Genomic DNA, 24,117 nt, shown 5'->3' on the forward strand with positions numbered 1-24,117 from the left:
GCTATACCCTCCCCCATTGATTGCCTTTGTTTGCATGTGCTGTGGTCTTACTGTTTGTGTCCTTCCAAAAATACATGTCAAAATCCTAAGGCCAGTGTGATTGTATTATGGGCCTTTGGGAGATGATTAGGTTATAAGGGTGGAGCCCTCATGAATGGGATTGGTGTTTTTATAAAAGGGCCCAGAGAGCTCCCTAGGCCCTCTCACCATGTGAGGATACAGGGAGATGTCTGCAACCTGGAAAAGGGCCTTCAGAACCTGACCATGCTGGCAACTTGAACTTGGACATCCAGCCTCCAGAACTGTGAGAAATAAATGTTTGCTGTTTATAAGCTACCCAGTCCATGGTACTTTGTGACGGCAGCCCAAATGAATGAAGGCAGCCCAAATCAGTCTGCTTTCCTCCAGTGCACATCCGTCTTTCCCTTCAGAAGGGATAATGGAATTAAGAGTCAGAGGGCCTGCCACTTGCTGACTACCACTTGCCAACAATCAGTTCTCTCCTTTTGTTCTCAACTTCTTCATCTGTAAAATGGAAAGCCATGTAAATATCAATCTCACAGGGCTAGTGTGTCAATCAAATGAGGCAACACATAAGGAAGTCCACTTTAAACTGCACTTGTGTAAGTAGTCTTCCCATCACACCATCACAGGGGCTGTGTTGCCTGGACTTCTGTCTTCAGCACTCAGTGGAGCACTTGGTTACATAGTCTTGTGTTTTTCAAATGTGTAAGTGTTCCCTTTCCACCAGTTTATTCAGTGTTTAATGGCACAGACCATGGATCACACATTACCCACTTTTGTATAGTATTTGCAGTGCTGCTGGGCCAGTAGCAATGCTCAGCAAATTCTTATCTGGGTAGAGATAAGAATCTTGGCTTCGTGTGGGGTTTTGACAGTTGCTCTTTGCTCCACGGTAAAGTGCTCATACTAAGATGTGCAAAGAAATCACCCAAAGAGCTTGCTAAAAATGACCGTTCCCTGACCCCAGCACAATAACTCCATGTTAGCAGGGACCGGGAATCTGCATTTGAAAATAAATCAACTAATATAACTTATTATTAGTTATGTTTATATTGTTATATCTTTTAAAAAGTAAAAGCATTAAAAACTGAGAAAACATATTCTTTGATAGTCACAGATCTTAAGCAAGAAATCATGTTAGGTGTTACAAATATATTTACATATATTTACATCCACTTTTTGTCTTGTTATGTAATTCCATCTGGCAGAGGGCCTTATCATTATGCATGTGTGTTGATGGAGATGCCAAGGAGACAGTTATATTCTCACTCACAGGGGGAAGGTGCACTGTCTGCTCCTTGACTGTGGCATTATCCTCATTGTCTTTTGTCTTCCCAGCTAGCAGTGTGCCTGAAACTTCTGTCAACTTCCACAATTCTAGCTGCAGTTGTGGACAAGCAATCCATGTTATGTCTGTGCCGCTGTGGTTCATGGAGAGCAGATTCTGAATTCTCTCTGTCTCTCTGTTTCTCCGTGTCTATCTCTCCCCCTTTCTCTCAAGATCCAGATTGGTATAGATGTTGTAACTCACACCCCAGATGCTTTTGAGCAGGCACTAGGGGAAACACTGCACTAGGAGCAGACAAGGAGCCAGTCACTCTGATTTTTATCAGCTGAGCTATGTTTGGTGAACTGGAAGAGAGGAGGTGGCTATATATAAAAATAGATAAAAAACAAATTTCCTCTGTATAGCACAGGGAACTATATTCAACATCTTGTAATAACATTTAATGAAAAAGAATATGAAAACAAATATATATACATACATTCAGAATGCATGTGTGTGTGTGTGTGTGTATGTGTATATATATGCATGACTGGGACATTATCATGCACACCAGAAATTGACACATTGTAACTGACCATATTTCAACTAAAAAAAAAAAAAGACAGAAGAAGTGGTTTAAAAGATAGGAAGACAAATATGCAAATGATAGGTGTTCTTGGAGGAAATTGAATCTGGAGTTGGTTCACCTGACACATGTCCCAGGAGTTTTATTTTGGAGCGGTGCTGAACATGATGCTGACATTCTGAGCAGAACACACTAGGAGAATCAGATCTATTTCCATTCAAGAATCATTTTTGGAAATCTGGGTGTCACTACTTACACATTTTCGGCATGGAGTGGAACTATTTGTGACGAAAAGGATGGCAGTAGTGATTTCAGACTTAAGACATATCCTACTAGGATTTTTAAAATCTGATTTTGCATGTTATAGAGAGATGGTTCCAAGTTGTGTCTCTTAGATTTAGAATAACATGTGGACGAAGGTCAGTATTATTCCCACCAACCGCGGGCTTGTTAATTCACAACTGGAAGAAATGAAAAAGTCAGGGACGCATCAATCTTTCATGACCTCTAGTTGAAGCTGCCAGCCAGTAAGTTCACGGAGCTCTTGAATTCCTTGCTTGCAGATTGACAGGTGTGCCAAACGTTAGTAACAGTGGTTATACAGTGTGTGCCAGTTAAAGGGGGGCTTTGCTATGGAGAATATCAGACTCAAGAGGTGAGAGATCGGTGGGAGGATAAATGGAAAGGAGAGACGACTAACTATAATAGAGGACTTAAATCCCCAAAGACTTCAGAATGCACTCAACTGAGACTTACATTAAATCTTGAGTTACTTGTCTGCCTGGATCGTTTTTCTGCCAGTAGATCTTTGACTGTGTGCTTCACTCTCACGCCTTGATACACTCGTTTGCTGTAGTCTCCTGGGACTTAAGCAAATGAAATGGTAACAATCAAATGTGGATGGCGTAATTAGGTTAACCTCTCCAGGGACGGATGCAAGGGCTAATCACAATGATGATATTTTCTTGTCAGAATGACAGACTTGAATTTGAAGTGGCTTCAGCAGAGGTCATTTAATCTTATCTCCTGGTCTTTGAGGGAGACTGATCCAAGTTTGGCTTAAGAGAAAGAAACACTTTTTCATCTTTTACACAACAGCTCTTCAAAGTGTCCTCTTTTTTGCACTCTTGATTTGCTAAGATTTACTCCAGAAAGATTTATAATTTATGCTTTAATTGCCAGATCAGGGATTGGCTGCAACTTGAAATAATGCTTAGGTCATGTTGCAAAAGTTAGATTTGCATGATTCAGGTTACAGAGTGACATATTCCTGCTGCATCATATTCAACCTGATGTTGGGTGAGCAGGTCAACTGGACTGTTTTAAGAAGGTACTGTCCTAAAGGAGAAAGTTGTTACCTATTCATAGCACTAAATTAAGTATTTTTTAATTTTTGAAAATCCATTGATTCAACATGAGTTACTGATTTGAAACTAGGCTAAGGATAAGGGAAGAGTTATTCCTTCATTTTAACAAACATTTGTTGAGCACTTACTACATGTTCTTACTGAAGATATTATCATGCTTGGTAACTTACATGAATTACTCCATGTGATCCATTTTACAGATGAAGAAACTGAGGTCTGAGGCTAAGTTATTCATCTCATAGCTGTTAATAAGCAATTGAACTGGGATCCAGATTTAGGTCAGATTGTAGCTCTAATAACCATAGAAATCTGCTCTTTTCACCATGAGGAAATTACAGAGATAATGGACTATAGAGAAATATATTTCCCCAAGGTTCTGAAATTGGCAACACTGCCTCTAAGGATTGTGAATCTAGGATTGACTAATGAGTCAAATCTCATTACAAAAAGAATAAAAGGAAGAAAGGAAGAAACCCAAACCAAAATGAGAGGTAGAGAGTTGCACGGGATGACAGAAGCTGCTGAATTAGCCACTGACTTGGGGAAAGTCACAGTCTCTTGGCCCTGCTTTCTTCATCTGTGAAGTGGGTATAATAATCTCTCTGAACCTGATGGCAGGATTTTATAAAATATGCATATGAAAATGCTTTGAAAACTATCAAGTTAAATACAAAATGCCTGTACAAAATGAAGGAGAAAAAAAAATCTAGGTTTCAAGACAATTTATTATTTAATTCAAATAAAGCTACATGTAACCTGAAAGTTATTTGACTGGTCCTTTGGGTCTAATTTTGACGAGATTTTGTCTGTCTTTTTTTTAATTAAAGCATGAAGAATTTCTTTCAAATCAGCCTCAAATTTAAAGCTTAATGATCTTATGTCTGTTCCAAAGGAATCCAAGCATTGCTCTTAGAATTGTGTGTGATGCTTTATTGTTTTGGGAAAAGTCTAAGGCTACATTTATTCCTCAATAATTTAGTGAGTTTTTTTTTTTGTTTTGTTTTGTTTTGTTTTTTATGTGTCAGGCATGGTGTCAGAGCTGAGGATAAAAAAGGACATGCTATCTGGTGGGAGGAGAGAAATACTTAAAATAATCATAATGCAAATATGCTAAGTATAATCACAGAAATATGCCTGAACAGAGTATCTGGAAAAACACAGAATGTGTCAATTCTTGTGAGGGTTGGGAGGGAGTTAGGGAAGGCAAGGTGATAGTGGATGTAAGAGGTATGTGTGATGGTAAATAGGCAAGAACATTCCAGATATAGAGGCAGCATGGGCAAAGAGCTGGAGTTAAGAACAGAAAGAGACAGAAAATGAGGCTGGGAAGGAAATTAATAGGACTCAGTCAGGAAGCTTCTTGTGGGTCAAGGAGTTTGGACTTCATCTGTCTGCAGTAAGCCAGGAGGCTTCTAAGCATGGGAGTAGTGTAGTTGTATTTGCATTTTAGAGAGACTTTTCTGGCAGCTGTGTGAAGGATGGATTTAAGAATCACAAAAGAAAGAGAGAGAAAAATACCATATGATGTCATTCATATGTGGAATCTAAAAAAAAGAAAAAAGAAGATGCTAATGAACTCATCTACAAAACAAGAGCAGGCTTACAGACACAGTAAACAAACTTATGGTTACTGGGGCTAAAGGGATTGGGAATGGATAAATTGGGAGCTTGAGATTTTGCAAATATTAACTACTATATATAAAATAGATAAACAACAAATTTCTTCTGTACAGCACAGGGAACTATATTCAATGCCTTGTAGTGACCTATACTGAAAAAGAATATGAAAATGAATATATGTATGAAACATTATGCTGTACACCAGAAATTGTAACTGACTATACTTCAATTAAAAAAAAATCAAGAAGCCACAGGAAGAACGGTAAGGAGGATTCTAGGATAATCCAGGGAAGAGGTCTTAGTGGTCAATCAGACGGCAAGGAGACAGTAGATCTGGAAATTATTTAGATGTAGGAGGGAAAGGAGAAGGAAGATTCAGGGATGATTCTCGGGCTTCCATCATTGGTTTGTATACGTAAGTTTCATATATAAGTTGCATACGTAAGTTTCAGAGCCATTGTAATTAAAAAAAAAGAAATATATATTTATTTATTTATTTATTTATTTATTTATTTATTTATTTATTTATTTATTTATTTATTTATTTATTGAGTTACAGTCATAATATTGATGTTAATGAAACCAGGAAAGAGAATGAGCTCTCTTGGCAGAGTGTTTGAAATGCAGAGTCGTAAAATGGTGCACAGAGAAACCGTATGTATCTCGCACATTGGAATCAATGGGCCAGGCGACTCCCAAAGGCTGAGAGGGTCAATATCTTGGGAACTCCAACAATGCTGATTCCTGACACACTGGATGGGAAGTTCTGGGCTAAACGGCTAAAGATGCAAGCCTAGGGAATATCCACATTTGAAGGGTTGTCAGAGGAGGAGAACCCTAATGAAGAAGAAATGGTTGGAGAAAAAACAGAATAAGACAGGGGAATAAAGCATCACAGAATTTGGGTGAAGGGATTTCAAGAAAGAAGGAGAAAGTATGAGGTCCAGTAGAATTGTCCAGGAAGACAAGGAAGCAGAGCATCCATTGCTTTCAGTTCAGTGATTGGTGCTGCCTTAGCAAGGGCAAGTTTGGAAGCAGGGGGTAGCTGGAAGCCAGCTAATAATGTCAAGGGTGAGGGTAGAAGCAAGGAGGGGGACTACTTCCTAATGAAGTCTGAATGAGAAAGGGAAGCTGAAGACTGGATGATAATTGGAGAAAACGACAGGGTCAAGGAGGGTTTGCTTATGTTTTTAAGTCTACTTAATGAATTCATGGGTAGGGGATACTTGAGGGCATCTGAACCCCAAGAGGGAGGGGCTAAAGAACTAGGAAAGAGGGAGAAAATGATGGAAGGAGATCTTGAAGAGGAAGTGAGAAATTGGGGTCAAAGTCACAAGTTGGCTCTGAAACCCTCAGCCTGGAATAAAGAAGGGCAGGGAAGGGGTGGTGCCCGGGTGGTATGGTCAGTGACTCAGACGTCTTTAGTGCCCATCCAGTGGCCTGGAGTAGGAGAATGACTCAAGCACTAAAGGTCAGAACAAGGCATGAGTCAAAGCCAGATAGAAAAGTCAGAGTGAGACTATGCACCAGCATCCTCAGTGTGTGAACCCCAGACCAGGAGCAACAGCATTGCCTGGAAACATGTTTTAAAAATGCAGATTCTTGTGTCCTGCTTCAGATGAACTGAATCAGAAACTTGGGGTGGGTGGGCACAGCAGTCATGTTTTGACAGACCCTTCAGGTGCTTCTGACGGTCTCTGAAGTTTGAGAACCACAGATATTCATAAGAGTAAGGATTTTATAAATTTCCTCATGGAGGTGGAGGTCCGCTCTAACCTAGGCATTCCTAGCTGAGCAAAACGGGGAACATCTGGCTTAGGTCTGAGGAGTTCGGGGGCAAGTTGAAGAGGTCCAGGCTGATCCTTTGTGTGTTTGCAGACAGTCTTGGTTTCACTTTTCCCAAGGGCTTTTTAATTGATGATTTCAATCTGGATTATCTATTTATGCTTTACGTGTATGCCAAAAAGCCTAGAGGAAATACACTTATTCTACATAAGTTTAACAAATAACCATGTGTGATTAATAGAGGAATAAAGTTCATGGGATAGCAAACAGGTAGATCAAAACTTCTGAAGTTTTGCCATAAAACCATCAGTCTTATGTACATTGGCATCGACTTTAGTGCAAAGTATGGGGTTCTATGCCACAGGGGATGCAAAATAAGTTTAGAACATGTAACAGATGTCCTCAAAGACAGCCTGTTTTAGTGAGAGAACCAAGACATTCACATGTGAAGGAGTAGGGGCTGGGGGAAGAGTATACTTGGTTTGTTGATGAAAACTTTGTGGGAAAGGTTGGGACGTAGGCTGGATTTAAACGGATGTGGAGGTTAGGAGGAGGGAGAAAGGCCTCGTAGACATTAGGCATGGCAGAAGACAAAGTAGAGGTGGGAAAGAACAAGGCATGTGTGGAAGGGGTAAGGAATGGAGAGTAATTGGAGTTAATGGATTTAAATGCCATCGATATATAGATGATGTTCAAATGGATATCCTGAGCCCGACCTGTCCTGGACTTTAAACTTGGATGTCCATCCATGTGAAGACACTTGGATGTCTAGTAGACATTTCGACTCCACATGTCCAAATCTGGACTCCATTCTTCTCTTCCATATTTGTTTATCTGAAGCATTCTTATCTCAGTCGATGGCAACTCCATCCTTCTAGCTGTCCAGTCTCAAAGCTATAAGTCATCCTTGGTTCCTCCCTTTCTCTCATACTTCACAGTCTATCCTTTAGGACTTTCCAACCATGCTACCTACAAAATACACTCAGAATCTGCTGACTTTAGACCAGTCTATATCCACACAGCAGCCAAAGTTATCCTTTAAAAAAAGAAAGTCTAATTGCTTCACTTCTCTTCTCAGAATTGTATGATGGCTCCCCAATTTACCCAGAATAAAAACCAAGGTCTTTACAACGGCCCCCATATAACCTTGCTCCTCCAGACCTCTGATCTCATCTCGTAAGACCCTCCTGTACTCCAGCCAGTTTCTGAAATGCATCAACCACCCGACTCCTGCCTTAGAACCTTTGCATTGGCTGTCCACTCTACCTGGAATATTCTTCCCCCAGCTATCCATGTGACTAAATGCCTTCATCTCCTTCAAGATTTGGCTCAAATGTCATTTCCTCAATGAGAGCATATTTAAACTTGCACCTTCCCCATAAAAAACTCCTAATCCCCTCTGCTCTATCCTACTTTTCCGTTCTATGTAGCCCTTGTCACTTTATAATGTCTTATATAATTTTCCCAAGTTTATTGCTTATTGTCTCTCTTTTGCTTACTAGACTGTAAGTTCCATGAGGGTAGGGACCTTTGCTTGGTTTTACTCATTGAAACATCTTTAGTGTCAATGCCTATAACAGTGTCTGGCACCTAGTAGGCCTTCAGTAGATATTTGTTGAAAGCATCTTTTTTTTTTTTTTTTTTTTTGGTTAAGAATAATGAAAATGTTGAAGGTCTTGAAAATCAGGCTGTAAAAATGGATACTTTATGTTGTAAGTGATGGAAACCACTAATATTTTTGAGCAGGAGTGTAGCATGAGTTTATCATATTTTTAGGAAGATTTGGAATCCTTTTTTTGAAGATTAATCTGAGGGCAGATTGCAGGATGGGCTGAGGATGAGGAAGCAGAGAGGATGGGAAGTGACAAAACAGAGGCAAATCAGAAACATTGGAAGTGACAAGGAAAAAGGCAGATTTCAGAGAACTTTCAAAAGAACACACACACACACACACACACACACACACACACACACACACACACACACACACACACACGACTACCATGATCAAGAAGAGAAATCAAGAAGGCAGGGAAGAGGGTTGGTTTGGATGTGGAAATAAGAGCTGTTTTGAATATGTTGACTTCGAGGCTGTGGTGGCTTAATCGAGTAGAAATACCCTATAGATAGGGCAAGAACTTTGACCAGGTTAGACCTGTACATCTAAGAAGCATCTTTACAGCTATGGTAACTAAAACTACGGAAATCAACGTCTCCAAGGAAGGTTTTGTAGCAAAACAAGAGTAGAAATCCAAGCACTGAGCCTTAGGAAAAGGCTATAGTTCTGATGCCTAGGGGAAGGCACGGGCTGCGGCCGGCAGGGGCAGAAGGGGGAAGAAGAGGACAAAAATGTAGATATGTGATGTGATGTCGCAGAGCGGTAGCAACAGGGAAATGAACGGAAGAGGGGCTGTAGAGAAAGAGGAATAAACAGCCGTGTCAATCATCTGGTACCTAGTAGCTGCTCAATAAAGACTTGTGGATTAAATAAAATGCCTGAGAGAAATTGAGGAAAATGAAGGCAGAGAAAGACCATAAGGTTGGAGAGATCTTTAGATCTTTAGAATGTGGGAGAGAGCAGTTTCAGAAGAGGTGGGGATGAGCCCTTTCTCTGGGGCTTCATGGGAGCATGAGACATAAACAAAATAGAAACAATAGGGATAAACCGTGCTCTGAAGCAAACACAAAAAAGCAAATACATTTTACACAGTATGTAAGGTGTGTTAAAATAAATTTTAAGTGAGAGATGGAACCTAGTAAAAATTCTTTGAACTATCACCTGGATTATTCTTCAGGCTTTTGAGAATTCTCAAAAGTTCCTTAACCTACCCTACCCTCCTTTTGTTGTTTTTTTTTAAAGAGGAGTGATATTTAGAGTTTAAAAATGTTGCCAGTATTCCTACTCTCAAACATTTCTCCCCCACCCTGTGCATTGTGTCTATTTAAAGAATTCACACCTGCATAAACCAGGAGCACTTAAGAGGCTTTATTCAAATACTCTAGATACAAACTTGCATTCAGATCAGTTGTTGAGAAAACAAGACGTGTGTTTCAGGAGAAAAAGCACAAGCAAATTTACTGCTAAGAATCAACTTACCTTTTATAGAATTTGGGAAAAAAAAATTCATGCTGTTGTCTATTACGACCCTGTATATGCAGCAAATTGTCTCAGTCCCGCCCTCTCCTCATTCCTGACCCCTCTGATGAATTTCACCCTCCTTAGATTTAATGATGCTGTTGCTTTAATAGTGGTTCTGAAAATTAAATATTTTCTCCATCAAATCAAACTCATATATTTGGAAATTGGCAATTTGAAATGTGAGCAATTCCTAAACTGTTTTTAGTCATTAAGTATCAAATACATTTATGATATCTGATACACCTTATTTTACTACTTTTGATGACATTCTCTGGGATGCATTTTTTTTACCTTTACATTCTTTAGTCTCCAAGCAGGTTTGGAGGGAATAAAGAGACAGTTTGAAACAAACAAACAAAAAAATCCCATAGCTTTAGAAAACAATTCAAATTTTGAATTACAGCATTAGACAATGGTAAAATTAAGATGGTGTCTCTCTGAGTTGTAGTCCCTCAGGGCACGAAATACAGGCACACTCTCACTCCAGAAAGACAGAGGAACAATCTTGAATGCTGGACTACTGGTGGACAGCATCTGTGTTTGTTTCACTTCTCTGCCTGTCAGGGAATTGCCAAGAATGAGGTCCCGGATGGGCCAGTGGGGATACAGTGTGTTGGCCCACTGTCTGGCTTAGGTGCTGGCCCTGGGGCTGTGGGTACCCCTCTCCTTACCCCACTAACCCAGCTCAGCCTGTCTTGCTGAGGGCCAGAGTCCTCTCCCCAAGGAGAGGCAGATGCCCACGTAGTGCCAGCTCTACACCCACTGGAGGCTCAGCATTGGTGGTTCTCCTTCTAATCTGGGGAGAGGATACCACACTAATGTTATGATGGGAAACCTCTAGGAGAATACAAGGGAAAATGAGTCCAGCAATTAACCTTGAAATATTCAAAACATTCATTAATACATATTACTTATAAAATGTTACATTAGAAGTAATGACTGAAATTTTTAAAGTGGAGCCAAATTAGCTACTGGGTTAGGATTTTGTAGAAGTTTGGTTTGCCCATCCCATAGGCACCCACAATTCCCTCCTGATAGCCACCCCGCCCCCCACCCTTTAAGCCTCAGAGCTGGATCCCAAAACTTAGCACTTCTGTCAATAACGAATTCCATATTGCAGAAGGGAGATGCTCTCTTGGCTCCATTTATCTTTTGGGATCAGACTTTGAGGAGCTGTGGTGTATTAAAAATACTAATTTTTCTTTCAAGCCACTTTACAAAGCATTTAGAGAGTATTTCTTCTATCATCATTTACTAACATTTAAAATGCTAATTTTTTAGTCTCAGAATTGTCCCTGAAAGGGTTTACTCTATCTTGACACTAACATTTGTATCCTTAGAGTGGACAAACCAGGAAAGATCTATATACAGTTTGAATTCACGAAATAAAAGCACTTTCTTACCATGTGTATGTAGAAAGTCCTTCATTCTTAATCTTAAGAGCAGGATGCATGAATAAAAGATATTTCAAGTTCTATATAAATGTGGATTCCTCTCCAGCACTTTCCTTATAACTGAAGGCTTTTAAGTTGTTACACTTAATATAAAACTTCACTATACTGGAAAAGAATGCTTTAATGTCCAAGTTCTCATTTGATAAAAATAATCTTCAATAGAATTGATCTTTCAGAAAACGTATCTCCGTAAACTCTACACCACAAAATAAATCTAACAATTAGTCATTAAATGTGACTAGAATTATGAAACTCTTACCACAAGTTCTAAATTGTTGGTCTCTAGTCTATGTTTTTATACTTTTATGTATTCTAGCCTGAGTTAGGGCTATTTCTTTTTGTCCTTTGCTTTATGTGTGACTTCGTGATGTCAAAGTAAACGTTAGGATTATTAAAGTTAAAAAATTTTTAAATAATTGACATTGACTCACCACTTTCCATGCTGGATGGTTCTGGTGAATTTCCTTCTTAACAGCAATGTAGGATTTTTGGTGAATGGTGTATTTTCCTTGATAAGGGCTCCTGGTTAGCCTGATTCTGACAGGAAAGGCTTCTGTACACGGTAGTGATGCTTCTGAAATGACTTGCTTTTGATTTGATTAAATGCAAATCCTTTGGTGTCTGTTTCTCTACAATTTGCATCACCAGTGTAGATTACAGATGAAGATACTTTTTTTTTCTCTCTCCAAGAGGATTTTTATTCTATAGCAATGACTTTCCATTGGGAACAAACACTCTTAAAGGTTTATTATGGAAACAAGGAATCCATTCTTTGTTTTACGAACAGCAGTGGCATCTTCTATCCCTTTAATACAGTTAGGTTTTTAAAAATATTATGTATGAAAAAGCCATTATTTCCCAGTAGGAAATATTGGTACTATGCCATTAATGCTGTGTTATGGGTACATGCTTTTTAAAAGCTAGAGTTTTTTCAGATATGGATGGAATTCTAGGAAGATATTTTTATTTAGGAATAAAAATCAAAATGTATATCACTTTAATACAATAGGATAGCCTTTTTATTATATATAAAACAAAAACATATGATCTGCAGCAGAGGTTCCTCAGTTTGGCAGTACATCAGAATCACCAGTGAGCTTGTTGAAAATAACATTTGCCTTGCCCCCATCCAATTCTAATTCAGAATCTTTTGAAGTAGGGGCCAGACAGCTATATTTTAAAACAAACTTTCTGATTTTTAAAGTGAGTCTCCCCCCTCCCCCCAGTTTTATTATGTAGAATTATTACAGTTCAACTGCACGTACACATTATATTGCATGTAAATACATATAAACAATATACTGCACTTTTTTTAGTTTTCATATATGTACTAATTATTGTTTCTAAGAACAGATTAGGTCTTTAGCCTTTTAAACCTACATAGTTATCAAAGGAATAAAGCCAACTACAAAATAAGAAACCACAGAACGCGGTAATCCAATCATAAAGGGCAGTCAGGTGTGCTTACACATATTCAAGAAATCAAAATAAAAATTAGTTCATTTGTGTCCTTATTAGTATTGTTATTATTTTTTATACTCTTCACATAAATGATGTCATATGGAATTTTTCTTTCTCTTTCCGGCCCACTTTACTTTGAATGACAGTCTTCAGGTCCATCCATATTGCTGCAAATGGCATCTTTTTTGATGCAACATCAGTGTGAACTCCTCTAGAGCAAAATTTAAGGAAACCAAATTTGGGGTACTCTCTGACATTTCTCTCATTTATTTTTACCTACAATTGCTGCTTAACCTAATTTTAGTTTTGTCTCCCAGTGCTGAGCTGAGTTAGTCCCTGGACACCTCCCAGGTTGTTCTGGATTTGTGTAATAACCTGGTATTTCAGGTCTTCAAATGGATGACACATTTAATGGTCCTCCAGCCCAGCTTTGTTATGCTGTTACCCCATGTCAGACAAATGGAATCCAGACAACAGTGGTTGTGTTCTGCTCAAAATGTGTTCTGGAGATCTCAGAGGTCCCAGAGACTGGTTTGGGAGATCTACAAAGTTCAAACTGATTTCATAATAAAACTAATAAGTTATTTGCCTTTTGCACAGGGAACTATATTCAATATCTTGTAGTAACCTATAATGAAAAAGAGTATGTAAATGAATACATACATATAGGGATGACTGAAAAAATTGTGCTGTACACCAGAAATGGACACATTGTAACTGACTATACTTAAGTTAAAAATAAGTTATTTGCCTTTTAGTCACTCGTGAATGTCCAGAAGAGTTTTCTAGAAGCTACAGAATGTGTGGTATTGTAACAGATTCAGTGGAGAAGCAGATACAAGATACCAGCTGTTTTTTTGAAGCCAGATGTTCAGGAGATTTGTAAAATTATAAAGCAGTGTCCTCCTTCTCAATAAATTTGTTTGGGGTTTGGAAAGCATAGTTATTTTTTATTAAAAAGTTAGTTATGTTGACCTGTTATGGTTTATTACTGTATTTTAAGTGAATAATAAATATTTTAAATATTACTAGTTTTAATTTACAATGTCATAAGTATATGTGGATATAAGTCCTATAAAAAAGCTGTTTGATGTCCTCAATAATGTGTAAGAGAATAAAGGGGTTCTGAGACCAAATAGCTGAAAACACTCATTTAAAAGAACATTAGTAGTTTAAATGGGTTTCTAGAGTGTTCTAAGAACTTTGTGTCTGTGTTTATCTTACTAGGAGAATACACCTTTTATGATTTCTACTTTTCTAAAAGAAAACCCAAAAAAACAAAATTTGTCTCGATTGCCCAGTTTTCAGCACCTATTTTCTTTACCCCTTTAAGCAAATAAGAAGAAAGAGGGCAAGCAAAACCACATGGATCCCATAGCCCCTGATTTGTATCCTTTTCCAAGCAGCTATGTCTTCCTGGGCATCCCAATTCATTCCTGCTTACTCTTTGGACCAGTAGCTCTATATTAAAATAAAATAAAAAAATTTTAAGTGACAGTAAATTCTCCAAGCATGTAGATTCTTCTCAACACTGTAGTTTTAAAAGAGTTGGAACATTATAAAACTTTCAAGCAGAATGGAACTACTTTAAAACAGAGATACAGTACGTGTTGCTGATAGAATGAAGTCCAACCTCCTTAGCATAGTGTCTGAGGTTCTCTATGATCTGCGTTCGTCCCGCCTTCCCTCTTGTCTGTCATTTCTTCCTTCCACACAGCCTCTATCCCAATGCACAGTGTGGTCCTGGACCACCTGCCTCAAGAATTACCTGCCACACTTAAAAAATTCAGTCTATTCTAGATTTACTGACTCAGAATATCTGGCCATCGTGCTGGATAATTTGCATCATAAACAAGACCCCCCCCTCACATTATGATTCTTGTTCAATCCTGAAGGCTGAGGGTCCACGCTCTAGCTATAACTGATAACTCGGTGGTTTTCAAGATTCAGCACAAATGCTCCTTTCTCAAGGTAGTTTGCTTGCTGATTCACCAGGATGGATTCAGTGGCCCATCTCATGGTGCTTCCTGGTTGAGTCTCTGTAATAACATTGATTTCGCTTCTGGTCAGTGGTTTGCATAGCCATCCTCCAACCCCAACCAGATTGTGTCTCTCTTCTTCTCTGTATTCCCACGGCTCTTGACTGTTCATGGTGCTGAGCACATGGCAGGTCCCCAGAGCATTGGCCATGCTGGACTCTGCTATAGAATCCATCAGCGGTGACGGTTTCTGTGTACGAGCATCAATATGAGACAGAGCATAGAGGAGGGGATTCCATTATTTTTCATGGTAGAGAACTGTTATCACAAGTATAGCCTTTCTCTTTCCACAAACTGAACACAACACTGAAGAGTCTATAACTATCTTCCGTAGGCTGATCCTGCATCCAAAACTAAAGGACGTACTGATTTTCTAGAAGAAGTTTAACGTAGAAATGATACCCTGTAGAAGCATTTCATAGATTAGACATCATTGGAAGAGCTGAAATGCATTGAAATTGATTTGCAATAGTGACAGCCTTGGGGTTTAAAATACCTTCTCGTACAGCTGCTGTATTTGCATAGAACTCCAGAGTTGTTTACCTAGAATTAAATACATTTAAAAAGAAATCCCAGAAAGGTTGCTTTCTTACCTCAAGGAAACAAGACTTCTGCAGATTTGAGTGGATGGCTGTTGCTGGAAAGATGTGGGCTGGTATTAGGTTTTGCCTGTGTTTGCTTCCGTTGCTCGTGGGGTCAGACACACAGCACATGCACAGTCAGGCAGGTCGCTGGGTCAGAAAATAAGGTCTGATGAAGGTCTGGAGCAGCCTATTAAGAAGGAGGGGGGAAAACAAGGGTAAGTTTAGGTAGAATAAACAGGAATTTAGACAATGCAGGCAGGATTTGTATTTGTCCCCTTTATCTTGTATCAGAACACCCCTCAGATTCTTCCAAATGCAGTGTTTCTGTATCAGCTTCCCTATTCATTCTATGGCTGGACACCTGCTGTTTGGATTGGATGTCTCTTGACAACTTGGCTGGGGGCTTCACTGAAAAATCTTCTATAAGGCAGTCACGGTGGATGTAAGAGTGTGGAGGGCAGGTGAGAAGGACCCCACAGCAGTCAGGTCAAGGTGGGGAACATGGACCCTCTATTTCTTATATGCTGCTTTTGTTCCAAGCTTTTCTTATTTCCAAGTCCTGTTTATGAGGGAGGGTTGAAGGGAGCAGTTAAAGCCACTCAGTATTTTGTGCTCCACTGCACGGTTCACAGGGGCTCAGGGACACCCTCACTACAGGGTGCATGAGCAGAAAAGAGAGGATTCCATGGGGAGGCAGAGGTGAAATGTGTTAGTAACATGTGAGATGCCTCTTATGTGGAGAAAAGAATGGGCATTGTGACATAATCAATATACATTTGGTCTCTGCCCTTGGTTCTTGACACAGAGCTTCAAAAACCCTTAGAATTTCCTGGATGATAGGAGTGTCTTTTGTTCTAATGAGGCGGCTCCTGGGTAACTTCAGAATAGGGGCTTGTCCCCAGAAAGACCAAGCATGACTAAAAGTTTGGAACTTTCAGCTCTACTCCTATCCTCCTGGGGCAGGGAGAGGGGCTGCAGGTTGCTCATGCCTGCATGATGAAGCCTCCATAAAAAGCCCTAAACTAAAGGGTCCAGAGACCTTAAGGGGTGGCGAACACATCAAGGTGCTGGGAGGGTGGCACCCGACCCTTTGCCCTGTGCATCTCTTCCATTTGACTGTTTCTGAGTTGCATCCCTTATAATAAATGTATAAGAGCAAGTAAACTGTTTCCATGGGTTCTATGAAAGATTCTAACAAATTATTGAACCTGAGGAAGGAGATTTGGAGATTATTATCCCTGCCCTCAAAGTGCTTACTGTGCACTTTAAATAGTTTCTCAACCATTTAAAAAGGCATGTTTCTTTTGGTTAAACATTAAAAATCTCCTCATCCTAAAGATTCAGAAAGTGGCAACTTCCTCTTTATTTTTTCTACCCACACTTCCTCTCTTCTTCCTCTCCTCTTTCTCTTCCTACTTTTCCTCCTCTTCCTCCTTCTCAGTGGGAAAAAAGTAATTCTATTCAAATTAAGATAATTCAAAGAAGAGTATAGTGCTCTAATATTGGCACAGAATGTCTATGAGCTGCCTGGAGAAGGTGTTCAGAAGACAGGAAGGGCCCTTAGAGAAGGAAGCGTTTCAACCAAGTCTTAAAAAATGTGTGTGTGTGTGTGTTGGTATATAAGGAAAAGTTTCCTATTTACCCATCCCTTCTATCCTATAGATAATCATCATTATTAGTTTCTTGAGTATTTTTCCAGTGGTTCTTTATTCATTTACTCATAAATACAAATATAAATTCTTATCTGGCTCCCAGCTTCTATGCAAAAGTGAGGCCACTTTTCTTCCACCTTCCATATAGTGCTCCTTTGTATGAACGTACCATCATGAATTGAATCATTTTCCTACTAATGAATATTTGAGTTGTTTCCAATCTTCTAACACAAACATTGCTACCATAGATAATCTTGGACATCCAACATGTCATCTGTAGTCAATTGTATATAATAGAATAGATCCTCAAAGTAGAATTGCTGGATCAAAGGTAATGTGCATTTATTTATTTAAGTTTTAATGTTTATTAATTTTTTTCCTAGTTTTATTGAAATAGAATTGGCATATTACATTGTATAACTTCAAGATGTGCAACATAATGACTTGATATGCATATACATTGGAAGGTTATATGCATTTTAAATCTTGAGACATACTGTCAAATAACAGTGTCCTTGTAACCAATTTCCCTCCTGCCAGTAATGTTGAGAGTGTTTCCTACATCCTCACTGGTAGTGTGTGTGGTAGGGGGAATGGTCCCCTCACCCTCACCACCCCAAGATGTCCGAGTCCTAATCTCTGGAACCTGTGACCATGTTTAAATTACAGGACAAAGAGGAATTCAGGTTATTCATCAGAAGACCTCAAGATGGGGAGATTTTTCTGAATTATCTATGTGGACTCAATGTAATCACAAATGTCCTTGAAAGTGGAAGAGAGAATCAAGAGTGAGTCAATTAGAGGAAGGTATGACTGTGGAACAAAGATACAAAGTTGCTGGTTTTGCAGATGCAGGACTAAGACCACCAACCAAGGAATGTGGGCAGCTCTTCCAGAAGCTGGAAAAGAGCAAGGCTTGGATTCTGTGCTAGAGTCTCAAGAAGGGAAGACAGCCCTGCTGACACCTCGATTTTAGCCCAGTGAGACCCATGTTGGACTCTAACCTATACAACTGTAAGAAGATTAATTTGTGTTGCTTAAACCTTTAAATTTGTGTGATTTGTCACAGTAGCAATAGAAAACTAATACATTGCATTGTCAAATGTATAGATCTTTGTTAATCTATGTGATAAATATTATTTCAGCATGGTTTTAATGTACATTTCCCTTACAATGAGTGAAATTGAGCATCTTTTTACATATTTATTTCCTTCTCTGTGACCTGTCTCCTTTCTTCATTGGGTTGATTATTCCTCATTTTATCAAAAGCTAGGGATATTCTATAAATTGAGATCAGTTCTTTCTGTGATATGAATTGCAAATAATTTCCCCCAGGTTGTCATTATCTTTTGACTCTGTAATGGCTTTACTTTCTATAGTTTGTTTTGTTTTTTTTTTTTTTGCATAGAATTTTTATTTTTATTTAAAAAGATTTATCAATCTTTTCTCCAAGTTTTTGAGTGAAAAAGGCCTTTTTTGTACTAGGTTTATAAAGGAATTCTCCCATATTTTTCTTTAGTATTTTTTATTATTTATTTTAAAACACTTAAATCTTGAATCCAATTGGAATCCAGATGGCAAAACTATTTTTAAAATACTTTATCTTTCCTACACTGACTAGAGGTGATTTTTTTTTAATCATAATCCAAATTGATTTCTACATATTAATTTGACACCTCTCTATGTTACCAAATTTCTTATTGCTTCTGGTTGCTTTGGAGTGAGTTGTGTTTTTCAAATATTTGATCATATCATCTGGGATGTTTTAGGTAAATTGAATATCCATAGAAAATTATCCTTTTAATCTGGATTTTCAAATTTACTTGTGCAGAGTCGGATGGAGTAGATTATTATGACTCTTTTCATTTCTTCTTTATGTAGGGCTGGTTTCTCACATTCTTTTTATGTAGATTGGTGCTTTACCTTTTTCTTAACTAGTTTGACTGGTAGTTTATTTGTTTTTAAGGAACTTTTTTTTTTGCATTTATTCATTAGTTCTGTTTTCTAACTTGTTACTTTCTGCTTTATCAATTCTTTACCTCCACTTTCCTTTGGTGAATTATGTCCTTTCCTAACGTCCTGTGTCCTCTTCCTGACTTTCCTAACTTGCTGATTAGTACATTTGTTTTAATCATTCTCCGCTTCCTCAGCTATCCTGAAAGTTATAACTTAAACATTAACTGTCAAATTCGATGGCTTTCTTCCATCTGCATTATCTCTGACATAGTTGCCCCTTGTTAAGAATCCTTTCTTTTTTTCTCCATGGACACTGAGCACTTCTGATTTTGCAGCTTTTCAGATAAGTTTTCTTTTTCTTTCTTTCTTTTTTTTTTTCCTGGAGATTCTTCTTTGTACTATTACCATGTGCAGATTTTCTAAAGTCTCACCAACACTCTTGTTTAAGCCCAAGTTGGCCGTCCTCTGGTCTCTTAACTTTCTGGGTTTCTTTCCCTACGAACTACTTTAAATCCATTTCTTACACGAGAAGTAACTTTATCTTCTCAGCTTCCAACTTCCACTTTGAACTGCTTCTAGAGAGCTCTATCTGGGTCTTCTAGGAATTCAAACTTCATGTTTGAAACCGAACCCTTCTCCCCACCGTCCTTGCCCAATCTCCTGAAGGCCGACTTCCACATCTCAGTGGGATCATCGCTTTTTCAGTAGCTAAACCTTGACAACTCTGAGTCGTGTTCTATTTCACCTCCAACGTTCCGCCAGTTGTCAAATCCTGTCAGTCCTGCCTCCGTCGTGGGCTTTCTTTCAGGCTCCTCTCTCTCCCTGCAACTTGACTCCAGCCTGTGCTCTCTCCTCCTTGACGATGGCAGTGGTTTCCTATTAGTTTCTTTGTATCCAACCTCCCCCCTTCAGTCTGTTACCAGCGATTAGGCTCTTGTCTCATCACAGAAAGAACTCAGAGATGAGACATGGAGATCAAGAAAGTAAAGTGGGGATTTATTAAGGGATGGATGGTACACTCTCAAGGGGAGTGTGGGCAGGCTCGGGTGAGCAGCTGTCCTGAGTTTCTTTGTCAACTTGGTTACATAGAGTGTGAAAATGAATGGGAGGAATATTCACTGGGGAGGGAAGGATTTGGGGTCATAGTCCCTGATCTCCATCCAAGCTCTACCTTCCCGAAGGGAGGAAGGATTTTTGTCCTTATTTAGTCTGGACTGGAGGTATCAGGGCCTTGGTGCATGATGGGTGTTTCTAATCTGCAAGGCTAATTTTATTGAAATGAGGGCGTAATGAGCAAAAGTTAGATTACATTTGGACACTAGAGGTTCCTTCCTTTTCCCACCTTTCTTTGTTGGCCTCCAGGTCACTTGTCACCCCAAAATGTGTGATTTCTCATCAGTCCCAAGGTTCCTGCTTTGCTCAAAGACCCCTGTTGTTTACATGATGGATGATTTCCTGCATTTGGAGCGGAGAAAGGGGGCACACACCAAATGGCAGAAATTGGGCAGAAAAGAGGGATACAGGCCCAATGCAGGGAACCATATATTATGTAAACCCCAGGGGTCCCTGGGCAGAGAAAGAAAAGCAGGAAACTCTGGGCTGATAAGTGGTCACACCTTTGGGCATGATAAATGGCCCAGAAGGTGAAGGAGTGGGATGCAGGGCCAGTCCAAATGTGCCTGAATGGGCAGGGATTCTTGAGACTCAAGTAGGAGAGGTACCATTCTCTGCCTTGGTCAGGATACCAGGGTGCTTGCGAAGTAGATATAATTAAGCCTGGGGAAAAGAGGAACACAAGAGGCTCATTCTTAGAAAATGTACCAGAACCCTGGTTCCAACAGGGCAAGGGTCCGTCACACCTGGCATGATGCTAACCTAAACTGACCTGGGACCAAGTCTGTGTAGATTGAAAAACACTTGCCCTGACATTGGTTGACACTCCATTTGGCTGCTTCCTGAATCTACTTTTGTCTGTTCAGATCTCCTCTGTCTGGTCCTTTTGTAATTGAATAAGACCCTATGGGGACTTTCCAGGACAGACCCCACTTCAAATGCTGGTGTTGACTGAAAAAAAAAAAAGGCAACACGAGAGCTGAAAGTTCAGTTTTATTGGGGGACTCATGGAGGACTATAGCTGGGGTACAACCTCTCAGCTAGCTCTGGGGAGCTGCCCTGAAGAGGTAGGGGGAGGTCAGTACGTACATGATTTGGGAGAAGGGGTAAGTGCAGTCAAGCACACATCTCGGTAGCAGGTTGCTGCTGGTCACGAGGAGCAGGTATCTCAGTGATTTTAGTGCTTTTCTAGTTATGAGAAGATGTGAGAAGTTGGGTTCATAATTTCTTCTGAAGATATCTAACTATCTGAAGGTCTGCTCTGCCAGTTTTTCCCAAGGTGTATGTGGGGCCGGGTGGCACTCTCCGGAGTCATAAAACCCCCACCCCCGGGCTCTCTGTGTGCCTGGAACCTATTGCCACCTTAACCCCCACTCGCACTGCAGGTCCCTCCACACACCTGCATTTCTGCAGGATATAAAACATCTTCTCTTGAGGTGTGTTTACCCTAACAAACCTCATCACCCTGGAGACAGCCCGGCTCACAACACCCTAGGTGGACAGGCCTCACACCCTGCCCTTATCAGAGTCGTAAAGCCTATTGCTCAGAGAGGTCCCTGACAGATCGTACAACCAATCAGGTACCTGTGCATGACCTGATCACGCAGCACCCTCCCCACAAATAAAAGACCCTGTACGCCCCTCCCTGATGCTCACGCAGGCTCCCCTCGCCTGTGTGGCCCGCTGCTGCCAAGAGCAGTGCACCTGTTAAACTTTCTTAAACGTTCCTTGGTCTCTGGTAATTCTTTACTGTCACTGTCCCCATGTTGTGTGCCCACAGCAGTACAGAGTGCCTCATTCTTGAGCTCCACCCTGGACTCCTTTCAGGATGTGTTGAAGGTCATGGCTTCATTCTTATAGAATCAGATGACGAGTGACATTCTTGTTTGCGCTTGGAAATTTTTCATCTCCCCAGGTTTCTAGAGGTGGGTGGGGAAGCCCAGCCAGCTGCCTGGTTGACTGAGCTGGGTCTTATCACAGACCCCTCTTACCGATCACCCTTAATTGACTGCACTTGGTCCCACAGCATGAGCATTGCTCAGAATTCTAGAAGCCGTGCTTACATCTTGTTCCCTCAGCCTGCACCTCTTAGCTGTGCCCAGTTCCTGTACCTTTTCATTGTCACGTGTCCCAGCTAGATGAGAGTTCCTCTGGGGGCACTGTCTCTCCCATAGAATTGACTGACTCTTCCCTCGCAGGTGGACTGCCTCGCTGTGGCTTGGTCTGGTCCTCCTGGGCTTCTCCTTAACATGTGCCAAGTAAGGGATGGGATGGAGATCCACTGACAGCTCCTGAAACCACAGATAAGGTGGGGGGACAGCCTGCATTCTGCGTTCCTTCCCTCCACTATTCTGAGGTTTCTGCATAAGCTCAGGGGAACTTCATTGAGAAGAAAGAACCATTTCTTTCCCATTTTCTCTTTCCTGCTTCTTTGTGACCACGTCCTCCTTTATTGAGTTTCCCCAGATGTTGAGTAATGTCCACAGATATCCAGGGTGGTTCCCAGTCCTGGGGAGAGACTTCAGGAGACACAGTTTTTCAGTCTGTTGTAGAGAAAAGGACTGGGGTCTGGGGTTTAGATCTCCTGGATTCTAGCCTTTGGTTTTTCCTGATACACTGGGTACATCTTTGAGCAGCCTGGCATAAAAAAAAAGACATTTTAATATGATGTGTGGATACAGGCTACAGGGGGTTCAGAAAGCCTTTGAGTGTGGGTAGTTTTTGCTTTTGGTTCCCTTTTCCTGCCTTGGACAGATCTCTCTGCTTCTTTCCTTGCCTCTGAGTCTCCAGGGACATCCTCTGGGACAATTTTCAGCTTGAGCCGCTAGGTGGTGCCACAAACCTATCAGTCACTCACCAAAAAGGTCACTGCCAGCTGGGGTAAGAGCAAGGATTTCTTGAGAACTGCAGTGATGTGGTAGAAGGAATGCACTGTTTTCTTCCTCCAGACCCTGGAAGTCAACCTAAATGTTCTTTCCATGGCTGCCTGAGGAGAAGGAGGCCATTTCCCCAACTTCACTGAGCATTCCTCTGACCCTTTCCCCCTGCCCTTTGCTGCTGACTGGAGTAGGTAGCTGCACACAGAGGAGAGGCATCCTTCTTTGTGATCCTGGCGTAGGAACACCTCTCTTGTTCACGAGAGGCAGCAGAGACCAGTGGTTAAGTGTACAGACTCTAGATCTATTGGATCACACTTGAACCTGGCTCCATTTATAAACTATGTAAATGTGAGCAAGTCACCCAACTTCCCCGTGCCTCAGTTTTTTCATCTATAAAATGGGGAGAAGGAAAGTGACCTGCTTCAGGATGGTTACATTGTGGCGGTGTAGCTATCACTTATTAGACTATCCAGGTTAGATACTAGATCAAACCAAACAAACTTCAGTCCCCGGTGGGGTCAATCTGCCATCTCACCGGCCCTGGAGAGACACTGTCAGTCCATGTCTTTTCTAGTCTTTTTTCCAAGAAGAAACCTCGGTGTGCCTCCTGCTCCCAGAAGTGGGAGAGCTCTCCCTCTGACCACAAAGCTGGTAGAAGACAGTGAGCCTGCTCTTCTGGTCTTGAACTTCTTCCCGTTGACCATCTCCTTGAAGGCAGAGCCTCCAGACCATACACCAGTGTCCCAACTGGTGGCTGCCTCCCCACCAGCTGTCTGCTCTTGGCACTTCTTCCCTTTGTAACCACCGTGTATCTAACTTGGCATTTTTTCTTTACACTCTGGGTCCTCAGTTATGAAGTCATTTTGGTTGTTCAAAAATATTGATTCCAGGAGCTCTTAGGGCTGGACACTCTGTTGGCATGTTGTGAATCTGCTGTGGCATTGTCACTGGAGTGTGTGTTGTCAATTCCAGCAGCCTAGGGGAGGGAACCGGCTCTCTTCTCACGGCAAACAGGAGGAACTGCCAAGCCATCAGTTCACTGAGTGACTCCTGGGGATGCCAAGCTGTGAAAGGAGAGAGCAGAGTCCTCTGGACATACCAGCCCTCTGCTCTCAACATCAGGTTATAAAATGCAACTCGCATCCCCTTGGGGCTCTCTGAAGATCAATATATGCTATTGATAATAACTCT

This window comes from Camelus ferus, chromosome 33 (genome assembly GCF_009834535.1).
Source record: "Camelus ferus isolate YT-003-E chromosome 33, BCGSAC_Cfer_1.0, whole genome shotgun sequence".
Taxonomy (NCBI): domain Eukaryota; kingdom Metazoa; phylum Chordata; class Mammalia; order Artiodactyla; family Camelidae; genus Camelus; species Camelus ferus.